Raw genomic sequence first — 22,362 nt, 5'->3', positions numbered from 1 at the left:
GCGTCATTCCAGTCTTAAGTTTTAGGTATTCTTAAAGGGGTTGGCTGGAGAAGTGACATTTAGCATTGAGTGAACGTTTGACAAAGATTTGTCTCGATATAAAAATAGTTAAAAACAATCTTTAGTGTTTCCTGTCAGGGTTCACCCATTAAAGAATGGTCTTGTAAAAAACTCATCGAGAGTGTCGGCGCCCAGAGGTGCTACCTTGCCCACAGTTGTGTCATCTGCTGTCACCAGGCGACACGCCCAGCGTTTAGCTGCACGTCAGATGTGGCCACGGGGCCACAGGACATCCCTGTGGACGGATGTTCTTATGCAGATTAATGAGGATGGAGACCGCTGCAGAACTGTAAGCCCCCCAGGGGCTGACGGAAGCCTGGGAATACCCGAGACACCAGAGTCGCTGCTGCCCTGGGTGGAAGGAAACCTGCCCTGGAAGATGGGAAATGCAATAAGGAGAAAGTACCAAGGTACATGATGCTGTGAAAACGGAGATGTTTTAATTAAATTAACAATTAAAATCATTTTAATTATGTGAATTATTTGAATTCATGTTAGTTCTTTTTAGGAAATTAATACTTAAAGCAAGTTTGTTTTCTGAATTGTTTGATTTAATTGAGTCAGCACAAGAGTTAGCATTGATATCTGACCCTCTTCCAGGGTTGGGGCAGAGGAGATGGGGGCAGAGGAGACAGGCCTCCCACCCGCTTTCCCCTGGAGCTCAGCCAGAATTTCCCATTGAGGAGCCCTCAGCTCCCTGAGAGCCAGGAGCTCTTGCGGAGAAGCCGCTGTCGGCATGCCACCCGCTTTGATGGCCCTGCTCTGCCATCCCTGCGCTCCAAGGGCCGGACCCTGCCGCTGCCTGTGCCAGACGGGTCTCAGGGAGGTGCCAGCCAGGGGTTATGCATGGCGGGGCCTGGGCATCGCTGTCCAGATTCCGTGGCTGCCGGTTTCATTCTCTCGCTGTTTGTCCCCCTAGCAAGACTCATGAGGTTCCTTGAGGACAAGACCCCCTCCTGCCACCTGGTCTGTTTCATGAACGTTCTCTGCACGAGTACAGCCCCGGGATGCAGCCCTCGGGAATCAGGGTGTCGGCCATAGTAGGGCGGGTCGCTCTGCTGGGCACCATGATGGATATTAACCGCTGTGCTTCACTTTGGGGACGTGTTTAAGTACAAAAGTAATTTTAAAATTTCACCATTATTTCAAGACAGCTAAGAGCCTATTAGCACAGAATCCCTGGTCTGAATGAAATCAAACGGTTCTTATTAATTATTCATGATGCCACGAATATGTAGCCTTATTTTTTATAATTGCCAGTCTGTATAATTAACCTTTCATTTGGTTAAAGTACTTAACACTAAGTAGAGCTGTAATTTCAACTGTTTATAAAGCATATGGAAGAATGTTTAAATGTTTAATTAGAACCACTTTTTTAAGTTTCATAGAGAATTTTTTTTCTTGTCAACAAGGGTCTTTAATTATTTAAACCAAAAGAGAAAAACAGACCAGAAAAGAAAAACAACTAGTAAAGCTCGGAACTGCGAAGGTGGCATCATTCCGTTAGTCTCGGGTTTTGCTTCCTGGGTTTGTGACGTGGTCAGAGTCCTTGTCTTTGATTTCCTAACACAAGTTGTTAAAGTTGGAAGTGAGTGTGAAATTGAGTTAGTCTAGCTTTATTCTTTCACGGATGAGAAGTGAATTATCTTCAGCAAGGTGGGTGCAGGCGTGGTCCCCGGGGGTCACTGTGGTGAACAGGCCGCCCTTGTGGGGAGCCAAGTTCGTCATCACTGGGACAGAGCCCAGGACACTTCCCCAGCTGGCCAGCCTCTTCCTAGAACCTCACACATTGCAAAGGATGGAGTCCAGATCTATACCGTGAAGAAACGAGGGTGGTTACAGAAAGCACCACGATCTCAGCTGAGTGGCTCTGAGCACCCCAACGTTGGGGCACCTCAGCATCCTGTGTGGCTCAGGCTGTGCCCAGCAGGGAGGCCGGCCCGATCGAGCTGCGGTCTCCACCCTGAGAGTGAGGGCTCCTTCCCCCAGCGCGAGTTAAAGCATCATGTGTCCACCTGTGCAGTGGCTGGTCCCAGTGGCCCTGGAGGGCTGAAACCCTGGGTCCCGCCACTGGTCCGGGGCATCCGTTTCCCCTTCCTGCAGTTCCTGTGTCTGTGTGTCCAGGGGCCTCCGATCCCTGTCTTAGGACCATGGCTGAGGGGTCAAGTTCACCCGCTTTGGAGCTGGCCCGGATCTTGGTTCTGTGGATCCTCGCTGTGTGGCTCTGGAGCAGTTCTGTCCTCAGGAGATGGATCCTCACAGCCGCCTCTTGGGGCCATGAGGAGACTTAATAGGACGACCCCCGGGTAGCTGCTCAAAGCCCTGTGCGGGGCCAGCCCTGTGTCTCCACCAGTTCCTTTGCTCTGTGCTCCCCCCCACTGTCACATCGCCAGCCTTTATTTCCTTTACCTTGGACCCAGACAGCGAATGCTCCGCTGGTCTTGGCAGCCCCTTCTCTAGTCTATCCTCAAATCACTTCCTGACGGACAGCCATGACTAGCCATCGGCGTGACCAAAACCCCACAAAATAGAACCCAACTTTCCTATTAAGCTGTACAGAGCTGTCCCAGCCCCACTTCCCACAGGCTGGCCTCATTCACCATGGGATCCGTGGTTCTCACCTGGGGCTGGGGGTGCCCCTGGCATCTGGTGGGGAGTGTCAGGGATGTCCCTCCAGGCCCAGTACAGTCCCCCAGCCAGTGGCCGGCAGACAGCAGCACCCAACCTGATGTCCCTGTGGCTTCTGGTTCCCCGAGGCTGGCTGTGCTTTGCTGCCTCTACATGCTCTCAGACGTGTGCCCTCTCTCCACCTTCACTGGTTAGCAGTGTTCCATCCATTAGAGCTCAAAGCACTGCCTCCCGGCAATGCAGCCCCTTCTCCTGGCCTGCCGTCTGCCTGTGCCCCACGGTCTGTACCGTGTCCTCACGGACCGATCAGAGCGAGGCTCCCAGGGATGGAAAGGTTCCTGCTTGTGTCTGCTTGTGTCTCTGTCCCGCCTTCTCTGGACCCGGCACCGTGGCCTTTGCCGACAGAGGTCTTGGGTTGATTGTCAGCGAAGCAGACAATCTATATGGCTCTAAATGGCTGTGAACATGCTTGATTGGGTTATTTTAAAAATAGTTGTATATGTAAACATTTGAGTGTGACACAGGTGGATTTTTGGGCTAATGGTCTTGTTCTTCAGGGAGTAACCACAGGCCCATGCACAAGGACCATTTCCAGCCGATTTATGGAACGCTGTTCTACCTGGTTAATTTTCAACGTTATCTCAGCCTGAGAGGTAGGTCAGCATGTGACGAAGTTCACTGGTTTGAATCCTAATCTGCTCCTTAGGAGCTGCACCTTCCATGCCTTCGTTTCTTCCTTGGTTAGGTAGGGAAGGGATGAGCTACCTCAGAGTTGTGAGTGAGGCCTGCATCGAGTGACCGCATTAAAGTGACAAGGACTGCACCCGGAGTGTTGATATTTAAAGACCTTTAAACATCGCGATGCTGCATTTTGGTACCCAGGTAAAACAGCAAAGTTCTTTCAGATGCAGACACAGACCCTCGGTGAGGTGGGGGGCTGATGGCAGGAGGTGGACCACCGACCCTGTAACGAGGGCGTGGTCTGCTCGAGGCTGAACGAAGTGCACATCATTGCATATACCACGGAAGTCCCTCTCGTGAAGTCCTGGAAGGGTCCATGTGGCTGAGCCGTGTGGTCTGTCCATGACGTCCGGCAGAAGCAGAGCTTTCGGGTGCAGCCTTGCTCTTGTGCGCACAGCCCTCAACGGTCTCAAAAGTCTGAGGCTTAAAGCAGGCTTGGGGTTTCCTTACACCTCCTGGACATCTAATTTGCCTGGCAAACATGTTTTTCTTGAGTGTAAAGGTGAAGGAGTGGGTGATTCTGGTGAAAGTGTACTAATTACTGTACTTCTGGGTCAGTGGCGCTCGGTTGAAGACACTATCTGCCCTGGATGGACATCTCTGGGATGGTGAGAACCGGTGGCTGGATGTCGCGGGGTTGCCAAGAAGATGCCAATTTTCTCCTTTTTCCTGAGTAACAACACCCTACTTTGTTTAGGGAAGCAGCACACCCAGCTGAAAATCCAATTCTCTTGTACGGCGGAGCGGCTGGTGACACAGGTCCAGATGCTGGGATGCTGATGGGGGGTCCTGGAGTGGGAGGTGTCAGGAGGCTTTCCTGACCCACAGCAGCCCTGGGCCCTTGTCCGGCCTTCTTGCCCGGGGCATGACACCTGGAGGGAAAGCAGCTTCGGGGGCCCGAGGGCCAGAAGGCAGAGTCCTGGCGTGTGAGGCAGGCCTGGGCCAGGCTCCTCGGAGGATGTCACAGACCTGCTGCCCATGCAGGGACCACCCACCTCTGAGCCCCACGCAGATTTTCCTCCATAGCCGAGTGAAATCCTGGTACAGCGAGTGAGGCAGTCAGAGGCACCTTTTGTGGAAGGAGGACAAAGCTGGAGAGAAAGAGGTTTTCCTAAAGGCACAAGGCGCTGATTCTGCGTTAGGGATAATTCCTAGGAGTGTGGTTGCTGGTGGGTGGAAAACTAGCCAGAGAATAAGTGGGAGTGGCACTTGCTGGTATTTAACTGATTCGTTCACGAATGGTCCGAACAGTTCCAGTGAAAAGAACATTTCGGACCCAGAAGTTTTCATCCTGCCTGACAATGAGCATGACCGTGGGCTGTTCCATCCTTCCTGGGCGACAGTGAGAGGGTCTCAGGCCCTTCCGGCCCTGTGCTGGCATTTCCCCAGGGTGTGTGCCCCATCCTGAATAGGCTGGAATGCCTCTGGGTGCAGCTGAGTCTCTTGAAAAGGGAAGAGACATGTGATGTGCTCTGGCTGAACAGGAAAACGAGGGAGGACAGGGAGAGGGGCCTGGAGGTGAGGAGGATGGTGAGCAACACTGGGGACAGAGGAAGTAGGGTAACACCAGGGACAGGGGGACGGAGGGTAACGCCGGGGACAGGGGATGGAGGGTAACACCACTTCTCCAGGTGCCTTTGGGGGATGCTGCCGCCTCTCGCACCCCAGAGTGAAGTCAACAGGATTCTGTCCCGAGGAGCCCCAGAGCCTGGCAGCTGGGATTGTCGCAGTATGAACCACTGTTCACTAGCTCTGCACCCTGGGACAGGCTCCCTGGTGTTTCCACCCTGGTTTCCCATCTGGACAGTGGGACCCTGAGTGTCCCCGTCCCAGCTGCGCCCAGAGCCCTGGACTCCAGCGTGTCGTCGGCACTCATTAGCGTTTCTTTTGTTGTGGTCCGTGGACGAAGTGGCTCTCTCTTTGTGTGTTCACAGCCCTCCTGCTCACTTTACCTTCTGGGAACACTTTTTACATAGCTTCGTATGTGGGGAGGACTCGAGTGATTAATGGAATGTTTCATCAGGTGCAGTTCTTCTGTTTCCCAGTTTTGACACAACATTTGGTGAAATTTCCAGGGACTCCTGTGGTCAGCCTCACGGTTTCACTCTGTCACTTTCTAATGCAGTATTCTTTGGGAGTCTTTTCAATTAAGCGCCATCATTTAAAAATAAGTTTTATAATATGCAGTTTCAGGTTAATTCTTTACCTTTGTGTCTCAGGCAGTAGCTACCTACCTGTGAGTAGTCACAAAGGTTCACGCAGTTTTCTCTAGCTGTCCCTAGCTCGTAGCTCAGCAGGTCCCTTCAGATGAGTCAGCCAGCTGTGTACCTGCATGTTCAGGATACTTGTCAGGGGCCTTCCTCAGAGCAAGACCGACGCTCACCTCATCCTTGGGACTTTGGAGCCCGCCCTGGAGAGACTCCAGCCACGTCCAAAGGGGCCGTCCGGGTCCCACAGGCTGGTGGGAGTGACTTCTGAGCCACTCCAGACCACACTTTGTGTTCCTACACCCCACAAAGCCACTTAAAGTGCCATGTTCTGGTGCTGTGTGCCTCACCAGTGTGCCATACAAGCCTGCACGGGGATCTGAGCGGGCGCTGCCTTCCTCAGGCTATGCTGGAGTTTTGGGGCAACTGGAGCACTCCTGGCTGTGATTCTCGCCACTGTCTGGGCTTCCCTAGAGGGTCTCACCTGCAGCGTGAGGACCACATCGGCAGCCACTGAGGAGCCGCCAGGTGCAGCGTTGGTCCCACTCAGTCCTTCTCGACTTTGGTGAGAGAGTAGACAGCAAAACTTCAGCTGGGAGCCCCAGGCCTTCTCTGCTTGGGGCCCTGGGACTGACATAGCACAGATCCTGCCATCCACGTGCTGGGGGCCCCGCCGTGCGGCTCCCTCCTCTGGTCGGGGGCTGCACCCTTGGGCTGTGCAGCTCCTGGTTCTCACACTCAGGGGCCCAGGGAGGGTGGTGGATGAAGAGAGAAGGAGAAGGGTGGCAGTTTGAGCCCAATTGTGTTGGCTTCATCTTCCGCCTCTTGTCCCTAAGTACATTGGCAAAGTTTTCCAGGTGAAAACTCAGAAGGGATTTTTAATGACTGGAATCTGTGAATTCCATGGAAGCCAAGTCTGTCCACCTCTTTCACCCACCTCATTTCTCCCCGTTGGGGCTGATTTTGGCAGCGTTCATAGGGGCAGGGACGGAAGGGGTGGGGGCCAGCCGTCGGCCCTGTGTCCCTCCCTTCCTCCCCTCAGCGCCACAGCATTTCGGTGTCATCCCCTTCCGTGCATGCGTCCTCATGAAAACCAAGTGCGGCTGGAGGGAGATGCCTGCGCCCACTCCCGTGACCTTCCCGGCCGGCCTGGCTGCAGCGGCCTCTCGGCAGGCATCTTTCTGGTGCTGCCTCCGTGCCCCTCCCATCACCTGATGCTCGTGTTCCTGAATCTTCACGCGTGTGCTCTGTGCAGCCACCTCACGGGCTCCCTGAGAAGGAAGACAGTGTCTCACACTGGTCAGAATGCTCTTCTCTGTCCACTGAATAGTCCAACACAGAATCATTCCTCTGTGATTATTTATGCTTTGTTATGTAGAACTGGAATAAAGAAAAAGTGAATTTAGACATTACAGCCATCAGGTTGAAGCTTAGTAATTGCATTAGGGAATTAAATGGAAGCATTTGAGCTTCTCGAGTTCTAATTCCACATCTTCGTATCCCCATCACCCCCCATACCCAGTGTCTAACAGAGCTCTTGGTCTAGGAGTTTCTTGATAAATGCTTACTGAATTGAACTGGACTGAGCTTAACATTCCCACCCAGAGTTAGAAGCCAGTCCCTGAATAAATTGCATTTAGAATATGAGTTTGATGTTACTGTGGTAAGGGGTATCCTACACGTCATAATTCCTAGTCAATATCGGGTATTTAGTCAAATAGACTCAAGTATAGAGAAGCATAGGCCCATCTGGCAAAAGGGCAAGGCACGCTGCTTTAGGTCCAGGTCCCCAATATCAACTATGAAAATAAAACGTCAACTCCAATGACAGCCCTGTCCTCAGCTGGTCACTGTTTATGCTAACAATTATAAACAGCTTGAACTTGCTGTCCTGAGAGGCAACACACCCTCCATTCTCTCTGCAGTGTAGCTGCCTTGGTGGATGGAACATGCCCCTCCTCCCTCCCTCTCCCTATCCCTCCCTCCCCCCTCCTCTCTCCCTCCCTCTCCCCTCCTCTCTCCCTCCTTCCCCTCTCCTTCTTCCTATCTTCTCTCACCTTTCTCCCCCCACCTTCTCTCCTGGACAAGGGGCAGAAGAGAGGAGATCTCCGGAATCTTCTGCTTCATCCAAGCAGCTTGGGGGCAGCATCAACAGCTGCAATTTGGCTGCCCCAGCAGGTGCCTCAGGGCAGCCTTTCTAATGGGAATCCTGGAATCATGTCTTTCCTTAATGTGTCCTAAAGGCTGGAGGACATGAAGTGAAACAATGCTCCATGCTCAGTCCTGTGATTTTGTGTAATTATTGGACTTACTTTGAAATTTAACTAAATGATACCCAAGGTAGAGCATGAAAAAAAAGAAAAAACAGGCTATGGTGTTTGAAAAACAAACAAAACCGTTTGGTTTGTTGGTTTGTTCTTAGACCTTCACAGGCTCCTAGGTCACACGTTTCAGTTTCTTAGCAAGTGGCATTCTCTGCAGAAGCTGTGTCAGTCTCTGTTTGATGATGTCAGCCACAGCAGAAAGAAGCACTCCGTAGGCCCCGTGCTCAGCACCTTGGCGTGAGCTCCTGCCATCTTCTGTTCATGCTCATCACAGCTCTGTGCAGTGGGCATCCTCCTGATCCCTGTGGGAGGATGGAGGATGGAGGCGGAAGGGTGAGTGATGGCAGGATCACATGAGGGGTCTCTCCCGAGGTAGGGAGGGGAACTGGCCCAGGACCTTAGTGCCCATCGCATCCTTCTTCCTCCTCCTCTGCCTCTCTGTGACTGTTTGACTCAGGCTGCAGGGACAGACATGAGTATGTGCAGAGCCTGTGTGCACCCCTGGGAATGTGTGCTCATATTGGCAGGGAGGGATGTGAGTGTGTACAGAGCGTGTGTGCACACCTTGGCGGTGTATGCCGGCGTTGGCAGGGACAGATGTGAGCGCGTATGGAATGTGTGTGCACACCTTGGGGATGTGTGCTGGCATTGGCAGGGACAGATGTGTACAGAGCGTGTGTGCACACCTCGGGGTGTATGCTGTCGTTGGCATGGACAGACGTGAGCGTGTACAGAGCGTGTGTGCACACCTGGGGGTGTGTGCTGGTGTTGATAGGGACAGATGTGTACAGAGCGTGTGTGCACACCTGGGGGTGTGTGCTTATGATGTTTTGTAACCGGCAAATACGTGGCCTGTTGCATCGGGCGGCCCTGCGCCCATGCTGAGCCCGTCAGTGGCCCTCGGGTTGGGGTCTCCATCTGTCCAGACAGCACTCGAGTGGCTTGAGGTTTCAGATTCTTCCTCTACGGATACTTGGGCTTCCTCAGGACCAAACATCAGAACCAGCCAACTGCAAACTACAAGAACGTTCAAATGCATCTTCAGTAGGAAAAACAAAAGCAATTGGAAAAATTTTCCAACGTGACCCCGTGGTTAAGCCGTTAGATACTCCAGCCAACAGATTGAGTCACTTTAAAATTCACACCAATTAAAATGGTTGTAAGAGTTGCAGAGCTTTACCGCTAAACCTTGAAATAATTGAAGCATTCTGCTCCACTTGCTTACAAACTAGAGTTGGGGATACCTTTCAGTCCAAAGTAGCAACCTTCTAAATCCAGCTTAGATGCGAGGCTCCCACTGACACAGGAAGAGACAGTGGCCCTTGATTATTCTCCTGTGTTCAGATACTGTGTCATTTCTTTTTGTTTTTTTCTTTCTTTTTTTTTTTTTTTTTTTTTGTATCCTGATCATCACTTCTGCTTTTCCAATTCAAACTAAAGGGAGTTTAGCTCTGTTTTGGAGAAGCTGTGGTTAGTAGTTTCTTTTCATGGTTTGCTTAATCTCTTAAGTCTGGTGCTTACATTACCCAAATAGACTTTTCTTTAGTACGACAGTGCCATAACCCAGGGCTTCTCCCTCCATATCTGCTCCCCAGGAGGCTCCCTAGGAATGGGCGCTGGAGATCCAGCCCCCCTCCATGTGCCATTTTCTTTGAGTCCAAGGTAGCTTTGGCTCAGAGAAGAAAAGAGGCCTCCGGGTTAGGTGCCTCTGACTGCTTGCTTGTGAAATGTTTAATGATAAGGCGACTTCCAAACTAATTTACACATTGATAGTTGTAGCTTGAAGTATCACCGCAGTCATAAGAACAAGAAACACTCCCATAAAGTAGATAAGCAGAAAAAAGCCATAGAAGTTTAATAAAGCGCAAATAAAATGGTGTTGTAAGAATGTCCAGTGGGAAATGCTCTCAGTCCAGCCAGATCCAGCTGTGGCGTCAGTCCAGCTGTGGTGTCCTCCTGTAAAAACATTCAGCCACATGTGGCCCTGATCGCAATCACTACTCTGAATTGTGATCCAGAATGTTCTTGGGGGCCGATGCTGGGACTGTTCCAGCAGTTCAATCTGATTGGGCGTCACGGTGGTGATGTGCTTAGCGCGGCCAGCTGGGCTGAGTGGTGGCCACCCGTGCACTCGCCACGTGCAGCCGTTATTCTGGTGATGGGGTTGCATGCGCCCCGGCTTGTCCACCTGGGCTATTAAAGTACTGGGAACCCAACCGCGGGCGGTGCCTCCCGATATGGGAGCTGTCTTTTTTATCCAGGGCCCTCTGGCGCTGCAGAACCCTGCTGCCAGTCTGAGCTCACAAGGAGGTACCGGAGGGCTCTGCTGGGGCATGGAGGTCCCTGAGCAGGTGGTCGCTTATTGCTTGTGGAGTGGTCCATGGCCTGTGAGTTTATTCTCGGGGTTTGTGTGGGCGAGGTTAACCAGTTCACAGCTGGGCACTTACCCCTTACACAGGTGACACTAGTTAAAGTGGAATCTATATTAGCTCACACGGGAGTGTGTGAGGAGCTGGGAGGGTGGGGAGGCTTGGCCTTAGCACTAGGTTCCCGGGCTCCTGACGTTTCTGCGTCTTCCAGTTGAGGGGCCGTCAGAGCCGCTGTGGGTCCTGAAGACAGTGGGTGCCATATGGACCAGGGGATGCAGAAGCCTCTAGAGGCTGCGGGAGGCAAGGAGACGGTCGCTTCCCCAGAGCCAGCCCTGCCGCCACTTCGACGTTAGATGGTGGGACCTGTTTTGAACTCCAGCTTCCAGAAATGTGAGAAAATAAGTCAGAGTTTAGGGCGCTAAATTTGGGGTGATTTAGTGGAGAAATAGAAAACTAGCCCACAAATGTGCACGCATTGAAATGTGCTCTGTCCAGGTGTTCACAGTGGTGTGAGGGAGATGGCATCAGGGTTCTGGGAACTGTGCAGTTTTACTGAAGGAAGGGGGCTCGCCACGCCTTTCCTCATATAACTGAAGGTATGTATGCCTGCCACACTGCCCAGGAGACAGGGACTAGAATTCTGACTTTATTTCTTATGGGAACCAAGCCACAGTCAGAACACGGTGAGGGCCGAGACGAGCTTCCTACAGCGTGAACTGGGAAGAGGAATCGCAAGTAGTTTGTGTTTTTCTACACAGACCTGTCCTTTTCAGGTTTTGTTAAGTTTTGGAAAAAGGGAGAAGCCAGGCACACCTCGGCGAGGGACAGTGTTTCTGGAGGTGGTGCGGCTTCAGCCTGAAAATGGCCGTGTGGTTGGGAGGCTCAGAAACTGCCCTCCAAGGGCACTCATCTATTCCTTATTGCAGTAATACCTCGTTTACAGAAATCCACAGAAATGACAGTGCGGGAGGCTTCTGGTCTGGATGGGTTTGTGTGGACCGAGGTCACGGGGTGTTGTCCCAAGTGCTAATCCTGACCTGGCAGAGGCTCTGTTCCCAAATAATTATTCCACAGTTTCAGAGCCTATATCTGAGTGATAGTCTTTTAACTTTGTTGCATAAAAGGAAACAAAGTATGTCTTGAGGGTCTAAAAATCCATGTGGTAATCATGGCTGTAAACTCATACATGGGGCTTTGGGATGGAGTGAAAACCACCGTCACCTGGCGTGGACGCTGCGTGGTATTTTTAGCATGGTGGCCTGCTCTTGCCTTGAACTCTATCTGCAGTGTGAGCAACAGCTGTGCATTTGAGAAATGTGGACAGGTCAGGCTTGCTCCTCCAGGGGCCTGCAGGCATCCGGGTGAGGGGCCTGGGATGAGGCCACATCAGTGGGAAGGAGCTTGGTTGTGTCAGCAGATATGTCTGCCTCTACAGGCCCGCAAGCCAGCCAGAACCCAGTTTTCCTTTGGTCATCTAATGCCAGAAGAAACCTGTTTCTTAGAGATTTTCATAATTTATATTAATGAACCATTTGACCGTACATAAAATGTTATAAATGCATGAGGCTTTACAACTTGGCAGATGTGTAACTCACATGTCATTGTACCAAACTGTTGAAGATATTTGTTTCACTTGAAGGTTGTTAGCATTTTATGTGCAAAGCAAATGCCAGTAGCATTTTGCAGGAGTATTTTGGAATTTTAAACACAGTGGGATAGTGCTGGGTCTCTGGGATACTGGTGAGGTGGACGTGACCTCAAGCTCTTGTAGCTTGCAAGCAGGATTGCTAAATTGTCACAACTGCAGTGCTGGAAAGTCAAAGTGGATTTCTGTAAATGAGGTATTAGTGCAATAAGGAACAGGTGAGTGTCCGTGGAGGGCAGTTTCTGAGCCTCCCAGACACCCCAGGAGGAAGCGGGGGACGGGGGCAGTTACCCACCAGAACCTGGACGGTGAAGCTGGGTTTGCCGGTGGCCCTGCTTGGCAGGTCATTACATGCAATAAGAAACAGGTGAGTGCCCTTGAGAGCGGTTTCTCGGCCCCCTTCAGAACCACAAGTGGAAGACGCTCCAAGGTGGGGGGTGGGGGTTCGGTTAATCCACAGGAGCCTGGATGGTGGAGCTGGGTTTGCTGGTGGTCCTGCGTGGCAGGTCATTACATGCAATAAGGAACAGGTGACTGCCCTTGAGGGCGGTTTCTCGGCCTGCTTCAGAACTGCAAGTGGAAGACGCCCCAAAGTGAGGGGGGGGCTGGTGGTCGGTTATCCAGTGGGGCCGGATTTGCTGGTGGCCGCTGCGTGGCAGGGCACGGCGTGGAGCGATGGGAGGGGAGTGGAGTGGGAATAGAGGATGCACCCTCCACAGCTACTGCTGGGAGTTGGCTCTGGTAGCAGAAGGGGCATAGATAGAGGGATTCCCATCAGGGGCAACACGACTGGGGTCCCACGTGTGGTGGATGCCGAGGTGTGGCTATATGTAATCTCAGTCTGCACAGCCGTCCTGGTGAGTGGGTTCAGTTACCTTCCCATCTCACATTTGAGAAATCTCGGGGGCTCACATCACAGCTAGGTGGGTTGGAACTAATGTCTCCGGCAGGACGTTGGCCCCAGAGCCCAGATCTTACCCGCCCCCGCTCTTTTCAGTCCACCAAGCTTGTAGAGAGGGTTGTGTGGTGGTGGGTGGCGGCTGAGAAACCAACACAGTAGAAGGCGGGGAGGAACTAAACCAGGCAGGAGACACAGGCAGTGCTTGGGAGGTCTGCACGGGGTGTGGGTGTGGGAGACACCTCTGGGCCAGTGAACCCCGTTCTGTGCTCCTGGCTTGCCCAACCTTGGCCCTCAGCCACATGCTGCGTGCTTTAGGTGAAATCTCAGTCGCTCGTGTGGTGCGGGCATCTTTTCTCCCTGGCTTTGCCTCTCTTTAAATCACGGAGTCTCAGTGGGGATGGCGGGGCGGATGGTGGTCCATGGAATTTGCCCTCCACCTCCCCATCCTTGTCCTGTCCTGTCTGGCCTGTTACCTGAATCTGTGTCTCTTCAGAGCCTGCAAATGAGTGGAGGCCACGACAGCCTCTCGCTGACCGACCTCTCAAACTTTTATTCATCAGAATAGTGTTAAATGCCGATTCCTAGGCACCCCCATTGGACTCTACGCCTGCCTAGCATGGGTACTTTGGGGAAGGTAGAGGATTGCTGGGCTGTTCCAGGGGGGAATTTGCATTGTTGAATGTCTATTGTGTTCCTTCCAGCACTCTACTTTCCACGCACACGTGGCATTAAACCTGGAAGACCTCTGGGTGCTGTGCTGGTGAGGAAGCCCCGGCTGGACGAGGGGCTGCTGGGGCTCGGACTTGATTCCTGGGCTGGGGGCTGCGGGCTGCGGGCTTATTCTCTTCAGTGCGTCTGCTGATGGGATGCCCTGAGAAGTCCTGCTGTGCACTCAGGGGAAGGTGCAGAGACAGGCTCAGAAAAGACAGACCATGGATTTAAAAATTCCTACTGGAAAATCTTTTATGAGCAAAGTAATTTGCATCTAACTGAAGACAATCATTGCTTGAATAATTGGTTTGTTTACAAAGTTGGTCCTATGAACAGATTAAAGTTTTCATTCATGCCTTATCTATAATGTGAATAGGAGCTATTACCGCAACTTAAATTAGCTTTAAATTTCGTATCAGATTGCAGTCCAGATGACAAACGGCTGCTTGATAATCTAATTGATAAAACGGAGGAATTTAGTGCTTGGAACCCAGAGTGAAGGGAACAGAATTGCTTTGGTTTCTCAAAAGGGTGTTGACTGAGTGGTGACCTGGGGTGAAGAGAAGTGGCTAGAGTCATTACACTCGAGGAGATGATCTGCCCCCGCCTTTCTCAGCTGTCTTCTGGACAAAACAAAGGGTGATAAATGGAAAAAATTCAGCACTGAGTTCGTCTATGCCCTGAGCTTCTCATACAGTCATTAATGGGCTGTATCTGTGAAGCCTCCATACAGGCACAAAGGAATTAGGCTAGAGTAAGGCGGCCGGCGACCTCTGGCGTCTGGACCGCGTGTCACTTCCTAAAGCCCTTTTGGGTGAAATGACAGTGGCAATGTCGTTGTTCGGAGGAGTGTAATCTCACGTATGAGATGCAGATTTTAAACACCAAAGTCAGGAAGCTTGGTGGGAGTGGCTGTCTTCCAAGCGGTTTTCTGTGCTGCCATGGATGAGGCGTGGATGTGTCATCTGTTGGTGAGATCCACTGGTGAAGGGGCTAAGCAAACCATGGAGGTCGGGGGTGTGAAGCTGCATCTCTTCTGGCATCCCAAGGAAATACATCTTGTAAAACTTGTGAATTTGACCCTGACCCTAACCCCAACCCTGAGTGTTGAAGTCTGGTGCAGTGTCTTGAGCCCTCTTCTGCATTGAGGGTGAGTGACTGTAAATGACCGATTCCTCAGTGGTGAAAGTTCAAATGTAGCTTCCCTGAGGAAGCCAGACCTCGGTCACCCGTATCTCCATTGTAAACACTGCGGCCCCTACGCGGGTGGCTGCAAGTTTCCAGGCCTTCCTTGGAGAAGCAGCCGTGAGGTGCTTGATGATTTGATAACATCAGCCACCTTCTGTCTTCTGTCTAATCACGGTACAAATGATTCTCCTACAAGGAAATGGATCTGGTTTCTTCCTGATCGTTGGAAGAAGCAGCCTGCCTAGGGACTCCACCGTCCTCTGCACTTTCACAGCGAAGCCTGTGTCTGTCTCCAAGGAGTGTCACGTGTGTCGTGGGAATCGCTTCCTTAATTCTTCCTGCTTTTGATAGCTCGGGTAGCTCTGCCTGTTTCACCCGGGATGAGCAGCGGGTGGTCTCTGGCTGCTGTGGGACTAGGGCTTGGGGGTGCATCATCACATCCGGTGGCCTGTCCAGGTGGGCATCATTGTCTTTTGCCTGTTGCCTGAGGCAGCTGTGATGCCATGGGGGTCATGCTTGTCAGGGCCAACCCAGTTCTTCCCGTGTACACCTCTCCTGCTGGAGTGCCTTTCCTTATGATGACTTGTTGAATTAACGTGGAGAATGCAGAGAGGCTCTGGGCCTCTCTCTCTCCCATTCTTACTCCCTGGAGCTGTGAAGCCCGAGAAGGGAGCCCATAGCCAGAGGCTCCTTTAAATTTAATTAGAATAAAGATTTGATTACATAGCTAAACACATTTGAAAAGAACTTCACAGATTAAATTCCAGATTCAACCCTTCAGGCCCAGTGGCCACGTTTCGGGGCTCAGCAGCTGTAGGTGGCTGTTGTCTTTCTGTGTTGGCTGAGCAGATTGGGGCGTTTCCAGTTCAGCAGGCAACTCTCTTGCATGGCTCTGCCTGTGGTGAGGGCACCTAGGCTGGAGAGCCTCGTGGGGATCCCTTAGGCCTCCGGCTGCAGCCAGGCTGCACGGTTCCTGTGCCCCGGGTCCTCTGCAGGCCCAGATGGATCCCACCACAGAGCCAGCACTGCTAGACTTGGGTACTGTGTGCAGACAGCAGAGGGTCACGTCCGGGCCTTGCAGGGGCTGGGGTGACTGGCCTCCTTGGCCAGGCTTCTGTTTCCGAGTCTTCAGGGGAAATGTATCCACCATCCACCATCCACACCGTGCACCAGAGGAAAACTGCAGGCTTCTCTGTGGATGGTGAATTGAGATCATGCAGAGTGACTAGGTTTGGGCTCCTGAGCAGCGTGGAACCTGATACCTTTAGGTGGAACCTGACATGCCTCCATGTGTACATGGCAAAGAGAATGCAGCATTGTCAGCTTGAATCCAGATGTGCTCCCGTTTTGAGGTGGAAGGTTCTGGGAGTATTGGCCATTGGTGATTGTGCTGCCGTGGAGGACTTTGAATGCAGGCACTGGTTTGGGATAACCCTGGTTTCCTGGTCCTGTATGTGGGCATCCCTGAATATCCCGGACTGGAGGAAGGCAGGGCAGATGGGAGGGTGACAAGAGGTGTCAGGTGTTTCCAGCTTTGGGGACTGATGCCATCAGATGGCCGAGATCAGGATGGTGGTGGCCAGGGACCAAAGCAGAGGTGCGTGGAAATGCCATGTTCCTCGGAGCATGGGGAGGACCTCTTGAACTCTATTCCTGGGCAACAGATCTTCCATTCTCAGGAATCTGTGCCATTGTAATTGAGTAGCAAATTCTGTAATTGCTCTAATTACTTACTGTTAAGTCCCCATGCCAATTACCATAAATTAGCAACAGTGATAACAGTTTGCCTGGTCAAACCTTACCAAGAAAAACCAGTGGACCTAGTTTTAGTTGCCTCCAGTTCCCTCCAAATCAGATTCCTTAGCGGCTTGTGTCCCCACACTTGCTGCAGTTCCTCCTGGGCCTGGCAGGCACATTCCAGACATTCACATCTCAGCTCAGATGCAGGCGTGCACATTATTTATAGAAAATCGCACTGCGCTGTGATCGGCTTGAGCTGACGTTCTCTAGGTGGGAGGTGGAGGTTCAAAAGTTCTAATGGGATGAAATTAGAAATATGAATTTTAAAAATTCACGTGTTATGAACTCTGTTCAGTGATTTTCTCTGAAATGAGAGACTATTTGCAGATGAGGCAGTCAGCCTGCAGCTCTCCTTAAATCTGTCCTAGACCTCGATGCCATCCTTCGGCCTCTTCCTGGGTGTGGGGTGCTCTGCTTGAAGCAAAACCAAAGGAAAGAACGTGGTCTGCATCACTACTGCAGCCAGCTCAACGCGCACACCCACTGGGAGGGGGGTTTGATCACTTAACATTTTAAATGCATTTAACATTAAACCAGCAAGTCAGCCAGTGCTTTCTGTACGCAAGCTGCCTGGCTCATGGGAACCTGACACTTGACTTTTAGGAAGAGAGTACTTGCTTCTGTGGAGTGTCAATATTTGCCTCATTTCTTGAGACTCTGCTCAAAGTGATGAACGTGAGTAAATTAGGACCTTTTTTTTGTAAATTGGGCCACAGACCTCTCTAGGCAGAGTCAGGGGAGTAAACGGCTGTGAAAGATGCCGCCTGATGTGAGCCACGGCCAGGCACTTTGGAACCTGGGATCCCATCTCCAGCCTTTCAAAGGACACAGACGAATATAAAATGCAGATGGGAGAGTTCATAATTTGGGCATCTCTGTTCTTTTGAAATCAAAGTGCAAAGAAAAAGTTTTGCCTTGAGGTCTTAACCCATACTTGTTTTTCTCCTGAGGTTTTAAGATTTTCTTAACTGCTTTTCTCTCCCCCAATCCTTGAGGAAGTTCTATCTTCATATCTTCTTAAAAGGTATGGTTAAAAGATATGGTTAAATTCAACACTGAAATATAAAAACATGCTTTCATATTTTTCTTTAAACTGAGGTATCTGACATTGGTGAAGAACTAACTGGGAGTATTGGTTTATTTTTATTTTTTTGAGACAGTCTTGCTGCGTTGCCCAGGCTGGAATGCAGTGGCACGATCTTGGCTCACTGCAGCCTCACCTCTTGGTTCACGCCATTCTCCTGCCTCAGCCTCCTGAGTAGCTGGGATTATAAGTGCCTGCCACCATGGCTGGTTCATTTTTGTATTAGTAGAGACGGGGTTTCAACATGTTGGCCAGGCTGGTCTTGAACTCCTGACCTCAGGTGATTCGCTCACCTTGGCCTCCCAAAGTGCTGGGATTACAGGCAAGAGCCACCACACTCGGCCTGGGATATTCTTGATTATAATTGTAACATATCCCTTTAATAAAAACAAAACAGAACAACAACAACAACAAAACAGCTGTCTGAAAAGTCTCGAAATTAAAGAGCTCAATTGGACAGGGATTTGGACACCAGTTGAATGGCCCAGCACACCATAGTTACATGGGCCACTCGGCCTGTTAGGTCCTTAGGGTATTTGAAGTCATATGGATATTTGCATTTCTGCCTCTGGATATCGTGTTAGTATTCGGCTAGTGTTTGAGGGCCAGGCTCAGATCCGGGAAAACAAGAGCCCCTGCCCTCACGGCACTTCTCTTCCATGTGTGTGTGTCAGGAAAATAGAAAGCATAAGATTTTTTTTCAATGAGCTGGGAAGATGGAAAAACAAGCTTAAGATGTTTACTTGTTCAGAAGAAGGGAAGTGCAAGGAACACTCAGCTTTGTTGCTGCTGAAGGAGGCCCCTGGTGGAGGCTGTTTCAGAGGTGGGGTTTCTCTGAGAAAGGTGGTAAGAGCCAAATAGGATGCCCCATCTGGTTTGCCAGAGATGGGGAAAGTTAGTATCCCCAAAACAGCTTCAGCATTCTGGCAAAGCTTTGGAAAACCAGCTACGGTGTAGGACCTTGTTGGTCGCTGGGTAGAAGGAAAACATTGCTGGTCCTGAGGGCTGTACTGTTGTTCCACTGCTATAAAGAACTATCTGAGGCTGGGTAATAAGGAAAAAAATGTTTAATCGGCATACAGTTCTGTGGGTTGTACAGGCTTCTACATCTGGGGAAACTTACAGTCAGAGTGGAAGGTGAAGGGGAGGCCGGCATGTCTTCACATGGCTGGAAGGGGAGAGAGAGTGAAGGGGAAGGTGCCATGCACCTCCAAACAACCAGATCTCAGGAGAACGATCATGAGGACAGCACTTGGGGGATTATGCTAAACCATTAGAAACCACCCCCATGAGTCAATCACCTCCCACCAGGGCTCACCTCCAACATAGGGTTAGAGTTCAGCATGAGATTTGGGTGGGGACACACAGCCACACCATGTCAGGCTTCCCATTCTTCTCCTGCACGTGCTTCGCAAATGGTTCTGTCATTGGTTTTTGTTTCTGTTGATACATAATATACGTACATATTTTCAGAGTGCATGTGATACCTTGATTCACCCCTATATTGACGAAATCTGTGTACTTGGGATGTCTTTCACTTTAGTTTCTTTTCCTTGTGCTGGTTATGTTAAGTTATTCTCTCCTAGCTGTTTTGAAATACACAGTAGATGACCCACTGCCATCCCCCTGCTGATTTATCAATAGTAGGTCTCGTGTTCCCATTAGGCTGTGTGTTTGTGCACATTACCAGCCTCTGCCCATCCTACTTATGAGTGGGCTCTGCTGGGCCCTGTTGACCACCTACTTTTGGCCTCCATGAGATCTGCTCTCAGCTCCTGCTTATGAGTGAGAACATGCGCCGTTTCCTTGCTTGACTCGTTTGCTTAACGTAATGTCCTCCAACTCCATCCATGCTGCCGCGGATGACAGGGCTCTCCGCTGTGTGGTGGAGTATTGCTCCTGTGTGTGTTCGGGCCACGTTCCCTTCATCCCCTGTTGACGGGCACTCAGGTGATTCTAGACCTTGGCTACTGTGGATGGAAGCTGAGAGCAGTCACTGGCTTTATACTCGGGGGACGTGAACCACTTTGATGTTCTCAAGCAGCCTATCCCCAAAGCCCTCCGTAGAATGCCGCATTCGTTTGTACTCATGGCTTCTTCCACTAGGATGAACAGCTGGGAAGGGGCTTTGAGTGAATGCTTGGGTTTCTGTCTTTAATTGGTACCCAGCTACACTGGCCAAGTAGAGGTCCCAGTGACCCTGGACACTACCTCACATAAGGTCCAAAGATGCAGTTAGGTTCTTTTTTTAACTTAAAAAAAAAATGCTTTTGACCTGGGTAAGCTATGGCATCATCAGTTAGAGTTTTTCATATTGGAAAGGTGTATATTTTATTTTCTAAGAAGGAAAGAAATCCTGTTAAATACTCTAACCACAGATTAAATCATGTCAAGGAAAGAGGTACTATTTTGGGGGAAAATTACCCCTTCATGTCAAAGATCAAGGAGATGACTTACATTGTTTAATTGAGTTAATTATGAAATCTTAAGTGGTTTTAAGAAGATGAGCTGTGGATCCTACAAGACATGAGACTGATACTGATTTAATGTTAGTCAGCCCTGACAGAATGTGGCTAATATTTAAAGCTTGCTCCAGTATTGCTTGATAGATTGTAAGTTAATGTAAAGATCTGTTTGAGGCTTTTATTTTACAAAATATTATTGAGAAAAAGTTTGACAGCCAAGGAACGGCCTTCAACCAATTTCTTCCTAATTTCTATCACCAGAAAATTTTGTCCTGTTAATTCCAGAATTTACTTTTGGAAAGTTCCCGTAAGGAGAGCAGAGGTATTGGTGGTTGAATGGTGACTTGAATTTAGGTGAAGATCGTTAAATATTTCATAGTCATGTTTGTCTTGGTGGTTTTAGCAATTTTATATTAAACTTAGAACTGTGAGTCAAACCAAATCTGTTCTTTTGCTTTTGTGATACTCCTTTGTATGACTATACTGGTAAAGAATGATAAAATGTGTATTGGGTATTTTTTCTGTGTAGATATTAGGATTTTTAGGGGAACAAATTAATCATTCTTCTAATATACACTGTGCTGTGTGTTGGGTCCTTTGTATATTAGTTGAATCACTCTAATGAGGACCACTTGAAAGTCTGTTTCTATAGCAGATGTTTTATATGTTGACTTGTGTTATGCAAAATCCTTCATCCTCTAAGAAGACTAAGCAATGGGTTGGAGGAGAGATTTAATCACCCATTAGGTCTATTCCGAATGCCCAGAATTGAATGCAAGTACTAATTTTGTTTTTGAAGTGGTGTGTGTGTGTATGGGTGTGTGTGGTGAACTCCTTTTTAGGTCATGGGAGGGAGGTAAAGCGAAGATGAGATTTGCTGATGAACATTTGTGCATATGCTAGTGGAGAAGTCATATGACTTGACTGCACCTGCGTACTCTGATTTTGGTTTCGTTAGTGTCCGTAGCCACAAGCCTCAACTGCCTCTGGGACCCACCCTGAGGGGCTGTGGTGAGGGTTATTACAGAGTCGTGCGTCTTAGTGAAGGGCACAAACGGCCTTGTGGGCCTACTTTGGCTTTGTTTGAACGTCTAGATTGTTAAACTAAGTTTAACATTTTGAGGATTATAAATTGTGATTCTTGTCTAAGAAGAGGTTTCTGTTGTCTCTGAAGACAGGAGCCCCAATACAGAGGGTCCCTGGCTCCCAATTGTTACATATCTGATTTTTTTTTTCAACCTTGTGATGGTGTGAACTAGTCACACTCAGTGCATTGTTTGGCCCAAGATGGGCTGCCTCTGGATGAACCCGTTGTAAGTTGAAACTATGATGTCAAATGCACTTTCTATTTAGGATATTTTCAGCTTACGCTGGGTTTATTGGAACAGTTTCATCCCATGGTAAGTCAGGGAGCATATGTGCTCATAAAAGTGGAGACGATCTCATAGATACCGTGAGATATAGTGTCTCTGATGTTATAGAGATACGATGAAAACAATCAAGTGGGACTTGGAAGCCTTGGAGGGACTCACATGGGCGGCTCCTGGAATGCAATCTTGAGCGCCACTGGCTTCTGAATGTGACATCTGTACCTTCTGCTTAGCCCAGTGTGTTATCGGCTGCTCTCGAGGGCAGAGAGGTCCAGCGTTCCTGTGTTTAGGTATTTGAGCTGCCTTAAGAGGCTAGGTCAATTCTCACTGGTGTCTTCAGGGCTTTAGGCCTTCTGAACAAGCAGGAGGAAGCACGACTTTGTAGAGCTTTGGAAATCTCAACGGACTTCAGGGCCATCCCCTTTGGCAGGAGAGAGCCCCACTGGAGGCGAGCAGGGTGCCGTGCGGGCCTCTGCTGGGCCCAGGCATGTACGGACGTTGTGAGGGCCACAGGACACAGATCGGTCTTGGTTCACAACTGGTGTCGATGGCCACGCAGCATTTCTGCCAGGTACATGAGTGCGGGGACTTGGGTTTTGGGGTGTGCGTCCTGGTTGCCTAGTTGCTTGGAAGACCCCCATTCAGACCCCAGCCTGAGTCACCGTGACAGGCCTCCTGCTTCACACGCCACACGGAAGCCGTGGCGTCGGTCACTGACGTCCACCGGGTGTCAGATGTGCGTGTGTATCTTCCTTGGTCTCGGGATGTGTCTTGTTTTGAGGTTATAGTAAACGTTCTTTACGAGGGGTTTTGGATTTTTTATGTTGTTTGCAAGGAGGCAGCAGGGAGTGCTTGAGCAATGAGATCCC

At 50.2% G+C, this 22,362-nt stretch overlaps 1 protein-coding gene across 12 annotated transcripts in view; it reads left to right on the top strand.

Annotated features, from left to right (window-relative positions):
* The window catches only part of LOC139361655 (disco-interacting protein 2 homolog C-like), a 230,607-nt gene that overhangs the window by 43,941 nt on the left and 164,304 nt on the right, over positions 1 to 22,362 (top strand). For 4 of the 12 annotated variants that reach the window (XM_071090404.1, XM_071090410.1, XM_071090397.1 and 1 more), the window contains exon 1: positions 9,399 to 10,719. The exons of 5 other annotated variants lie outside the window; for them this stretch is intronic. The gene's annotated coding sequence lies outside the window, so the exon portion shown is untranslated. Of the gene's footprint in view, positions 1 to 271; positions 471 to 9,398; positions 10,926 to 22,362 lie in introns of those variants that run through there. 3 more of the 12 variants (XM_071090393.1, XM_071090392.1, XM_071090401.1) reach the window with 2 other exon arrangements.

Source organism: Macaca nemestrina, unplaced genomic scaffold, assembly GCF_043159975.1.
Source record: "Macaca nemestrina isolate mMacNem1 unplaced genomic scaffold, mMacNem.hap1 Scaffold_87, whole genome shotgun sequence".
In the NCBI taxonomy this organism is placed as follows: Eukaryota; Metazoa; Chordata; class Mammalia; order Primates; family Cercopithecidae; genus Macaca; species Macaca nemestrina.
This window is presented reverse-complemented; position numbering and strand designations above follow the sequence as displayed.